This window comes from Parambassis ranga, chromosome 21, assembly GCF_900634625.1.
Source record: "Parambassis ranga chromosome 21, fParRan2.1, whole genome shotgun sequence".
Taxonomy (NCBI): domain Eukaryota; kingdom Metazoa; phylum Chordata; class Actinopteri; family Ambassidae; genus Parambassis; species Parambassis ranga.
In genome coordinates this window covers 13,910,994-13,917,095 of record NC_041041.1, presented here as the reverse complement: position 1 = coordinate 13,917,095, position 6,102 = coordinate 13,910,994, and positions in this window count along the sequence as shown.

The following is a 6,102-nucleotide window of genomic DNA, read 5'->3' as shown; positions in this document are numbered from 1 at the left end:
CTAAGCTGTAATCTGAGCCAGGGTTGAGTTGCAAAACATTCATAAACATTCGCATACAATTGAAAGCAATTTCTTCAAATTTGCTTCCCACAAAAACATTCTTAAATATTCATAAATCAATGGTTCTGTGCAACCATCAGCTACATAGATTCAGCTTGAAGAAAAAAAGAGCCAGGTGGCAAAGATGGTCAACTTAATGGAGTTTAAAAGGTGAAATGTAAAACAAAGGAGGAAAGAAGACACAAAAAAGAATCAGTTTGTACTGATAAAGAGAGAGAGAGAGGGAAAAGAGAGAGAAAGATGGATGGCTATGAGGACTGGTACTGATCAGTAGCTCTTTTTGTGATGCGGCTTCCAGCTTCCAGCCCACCGATTGGTCAGCTGCCTAACTCGGAACATGCGTTCCCACAATCCCTCAGCACCACTTCAATCCCACCACACTGGTTTACCACTCTGTGGCTCAAAACAGTGCCTGCTGGCATGGGCAACATATCAATAAATTCATTACACATTTGTACTTAAATATTTATACTGCAGCAGTGTGTTTTGCACAGAGATGGTATTTATAGTATGAGTGTGTATGTGTTTGTGTGCGTCTATGTGTGCTTGTATTTATAGCGTGGTGTCACACCGTAGCTCCAAGCTGCGGTGAGACAGATGTCTGGGGTGGGGGTGGGGGGGCGTTGCCCTTTGCGAAGGGATTGGTTTGGGGGTGGGGGGTGGGGGGGCGGTTAATGCATAGTAGCAGAGAACAAGTGGAAACACTGAAGGACAGGAGTTTAACAGAGATGTATAATAGATGAGGAAAGATGAAATCCAGAGAACAGAGAGGAGTGGCCAACAGTGAATAAATCACTAAATAAGAATCAGTCAGACATTAGACAAAAAATAAAAAAACAGTTGATAATAATCTGTATTGCTGTTACTACAAAGTGCTCAAAATTATTAAACACAAAGCGGAAAATAAGACTTAAATATCCTTTTAATGGCGACAGGAGTCCCACCCATACACTCATTTGTGTGGAGACAGAGAAATATTTATTCTGTGAAAAGAAACTAGGGAAATTACATGGTGTTTTATTGTTCAACTGTTTATGCAGTGAAGACATTCCCATGCAGATGCCCTTTTAGACACTTCACTATTGTTTGTATGGTTACAATGGTTTTCTCAAGTCTATTCAAAACAGTGGGGTAAGACTACGTGCCATCTAGAACATGGCAAAGAGGGTGAAAAGGCCACATCAGACATCAATAAGCCCTCTGAACATAGAGCTGAAAAAACATGTCAATGAAGAGGCACCGTTCTGTCCAGAGCACCTGTTAAATGTAATGCTTGTTACATAATCTCATAGATCAACAAGCTGAGGACAGCACAAGAGGAAATCAAGCTTCTGACACAAATCTCAAAGGTAAATCTCTGTGTGTCCACATTCAGCATCTTCTCCACACTACAGCTCTCCACTTTCAACAGGAAGGAACTGCATCCCCAGAGGAGACACAGAAATGCAGAGCCTCCTGTTGGGTTCAGCTGGCAGGCAGGTCCTTGTCTTGCCCATCTGGAAAAAAAAGGAAAATGACAACAAGATGTTTAAGGCCAAACTACAGAAGCTCCAACAGCTGCTGGACAGTGACCACCACACATGGCTTCGTGAGAAAGCCTCCTGGCTGCAAGGAATGGAGAAATCCATGAGCTCAGCATGTGGCTCAGCTTAATAAGCAGAAAACTGAAATCAACAACCTCATGGCTTCTGTGAAGATGGTTGGCCAGCAGTTGGAGAGATATCATATGGCATGGTAGGAGGAAAAGTCAACCCTCTTTCAGACCACAGAGGACCTCAAAAGTCAAGAAATGAATCAAAGTTTGGAGACGACAGAGAGCTCCATAAGGTCAAGAGAGGGAGAGCTCATGATGCCCAGATCCATGTATCAGACACACAGATCAATGACAATTTAGAACTGTGTGTCAGCATAGTTGTGGACATTTGTGCTGCACCCCCTGGTGATGTTACTGATATATAGTGAAGTTTTACTGTGTCAAAGGCTATGAATAAAAAATAATCGTGGGACAGGACGTTTTTCCTTCCCTCAGCATCCACACTCATCGTCAGTAACTGTCTTCTTCCAGGCTTTTGTTAAAAAAAACATGTCTATGTGATAAACATAGAAAGGGCTCAGTGAAAATAACACTCCAGTCAACAACATCTTCATTAGACTTCATTTAACATCAGCAGCATCGTTTTTACCTTACCATAATTATACCTCAACCAACCTCCATTCCCCAGCAAGAACATCTGCACTCCATTTCCATCAAGCATGGCAACATTCTCAATAAACAATATATCCACTGTTTATTTATAAACACGTCATTTAACCTTACATCTATAGCACTTTTTCTTATATTGCTATTTAATGTAACAAGCAAACACAATGTAATGTATTGCAGATTAAATACACTAAAGTTGTAAGGGCCCTTGGGTACCCAGATGTGCAACTAAAGCCATAGTCCAAAGACAAAGAAATTACCATACTGTAGTCATAATAATGTGAACATTTAACATCTCCACATAAACTGTCTAAAACGTAGAACAATTAAAAGCTGTTTATTACCGTTCACACAAACAAATAATTTAGTGCAAAGTGTCACCTTTTAAATCTGTGAATGCACACTTGTGGGTCCCCTCAGCACTGTGACCTGGATGAGAGAGCAGCAGTTTTTAGATGTGAGAGAGATGATGTGAGAGTAAGAGAGGTTAAAAGAGAGAGACACAAACTGGGAGACAGCAACGGACAGACCGAAAAATTAGGGGCTCCACTGACCAGAAACTGCTCTGACTCAGACAAAGTCAACATCTCTGCTGACATCACTGACCATCAGCTCCATCATTTCAGCTTTAAACGCTTTGATGGCCCAAACAACCTTCATTTGTCTGAACCCGCAGGAGTTTTACTACTGCCAGTGTGACGGTGTAGCCCGGCAGCACAGCAACTTCATGCTACATCTAAACACTTTAAAGGTTTTTCAATCAAATGAATTCACTGCAGTGCTTAATAGTAATGTCCGGGTGAAAAAACGGTCAAACTATGCATCTCCAGTTATTTTTTTTTTCAGGAAGTGCATACTTAGAGAGGGGCCTTCTGAATAAGAGGACTGTAGGGTGAGATGAGAGAGGTAGACAACTGACCACAGGCGTCCTGCAGGCACCAGGCAAATATACACTGACTTAATTAACACTTGTAAAAAAAAAAAACTTAACAAGGCATGTGATCTATGATAGGATGAGAAGAAAACATAGTATTATAGAGATACGTTATAAACTAGAAATATCTGATGAATAAACAGGCTGGTTTCATACATAGAGAAACTACTAGGCATTGAAATAAAAGAGAATATCAAATTATGTTCATAGTCAACAGCTAAATCAATGGCGACTTTCTTTACTAAATGATATGAACGTCTTAGTGATAACACACACATGATTAACATGGGTAAGAGGGATTTAAGGGTGTTTGGTTGTGGTAGTCTGTATATATGAAGAGGGGGGGCAATGATTGAGGGGTGTGGGGGGTGAAGTGGGGTGTCGGGGATCCAAACCAGCAGCCTCTAATCCTGACACGCTCCCTCTGCCAATTATAAGGGCTTCAAACACGGCCGGTGGGAGGAAAAAACATGACCAGGGAGACCAGACTAGCGCCGGGGCGTATTTAGCAACATACAGGCAGACTGTAATTACATATATGGCCAACAGAGAGATTTAATGACATTTTCCTCCTTCTACTGATTGACAAGGCAGAAGGACTAAGGGGGGTATGAGTGGATATGGCCTCACGGAGAAAGAGCATGATCTTCACTGTTTAAATGTGGACTTTCTGTTGGTATACCTGCTCTGTTACTTTCATCCCCTTGGACAGGTTTTCCCTGTCCTGCTATACCAGAGTGTGATTAATCTGAATGAAAAGTACACATAATACAACAATCTTAAATTTACTTCCAGTGACCTTTCCAAACAAGAGGAGAATCAGCAGGAACTCAAAGACAATGTGGGCCAAACCTGGCCCTATGGTGGCATTGATCTAGACTACTTTGGAGTAATGTAGCAGGAGATACATGGACTTGATGGAGACTGACAGATTTTTGGGGCTGTCTCAATAAGGTGTTTGAGGAAGTGCAGGTTTTGGCGCTTTTGTGTTGGCTTCATTCCCCTGTACCCTGTTACAAGTTTTGGGACAGACTAGTGTTGTCATATGTGTTAAATTATTGATATATGACCTGTATTTGCATGTCACTTGATGACACCTGACACCTCCATTAACTTGAAGCCATGAGAACCGAAGAGAACAATGTTGCTGGACCATAGAATAAACAGCTGATAAACAGCACAACATTAAATCCACCAGCCCAATTATTAAATAGGCCTCTAAGAGACTAATGAGACCTCAATAGATCAACCTTGTTTTTGCAGTGTATCACAGATGCTCTCTTGCAGGCCTATCTAGGCCTGTATGTTTGGACAGGGGAAGGCAGACAGAATTGGATTAATTAGGATTAGTTAGGATTATTTTTCTTTATAGTAGTTCAGACTTCACCCAAACCTTGTTTGCAGAACAAATCAGACATGGTGTCTAATATGTGGTATAAAGATGTTCTAACCATGTGAGACCAACCAAACATGATGTTTTTGTACGTTGTTTGTAGATAGCGTGCCGTCCTTGTTTACTTCCTTGAAAGTATCTTACATCATTACAGCCACAGCATAATAATAGCGTGCACTACAGACACACACACACACATATACACGCACCTCATCCCATCCTTTCATCACTCACCACATTCACACTTCCCGTAAAACCCTGGCTTCTTAACGATGGGTCGGAAGCCAAGACGGGTCGCAGCCCTATTTCCGGTGGGTTACCACATGATAAAGAGTCCTCATATTGTTTTATGAGCCTGCATCACAGGCTATATTTCTCATTTTGGTTTAAAAGACAGAGGATGTGAAAGAAACTGCCAAAAACATCCCTTTAAATTGATAGATCTTTCCAACCCCCCCATTTCTCCTAAATCAAAAAAGTTCTCTTCGCCAGCTTTAAATTCTCCTCTTGAAACTCTGTAATCTGTATTCCACAAGATATGACCACAACTGGTTACCATGGAAACAATTACATCACTGTTGATTACCACAGGTAGGATGGCCAGCCATAGAAACTATGCATTTGAATCAGTGGAGAAAGATGACTCAGACTGTAAGAGGCTGTGAAAACAAATCTTTAACAAAATTCAGTAACACTTTATTTCACCGTGTCGCTGTTACAGTGTATCTACCTAACTAGGTACAACCTGTGTAACACTACAGATAATGCATCCCTGAACTGTGTATATGTTTTAAAGCAACATTGTGCAGCTGTCTTACCTAAAAAGACAACTTCACCCCCCCCCCCCCCAAACAAACACTGTCCTGGCACCATGCTTGATTAGATTGTATTTTACACACATATGTCAGGATGTCATGACAAAGATGGTCAGAGAGGATGTTGACAGGTACGATGAGAAAAAGAGGGTGGCCAGGACTGACGTTTAGAGAAATTAAGAAAATAAATAACATCAAGACAGAGGCTTTGATGATGTAATGAAATGTAATTGCAAAGAAATCCTCTTAAACTGTGAGGGTGCCAGGCTGCAAATATGACCAATTCTTGTACAATACTTTTGCATCCAGGCTGATGTTAAACATCCGAACCTGCCTATTAAAATCTTATTCTAAAAACCATAAAGTCAAACTTATAATGAATGTTTTTCTCACTATCTCTTACTATCACTCAGAGATCTGTAAACTTCAACAGGATGCCAGGGCAGTGTCCCCACACACACACACACACACTCTCTCTTTCTCTCTCTCTCTCATACACACACACTTTCATACATCTTGCTCCCAGCAGATGTTTCGTCCACCACTGCCTTCCCAGAAACCCACAAGTGAGCGTATTTTCCCGCCGCAGGGTCGGGGAGCAGAACCACTGAAGAAGACCGCTGCACCCCGACATAAAACAAAACACCAGAGGGAAAAAAATGTACAGAAAAACCTTTCAAAAAGGAAAGGAAGGGAA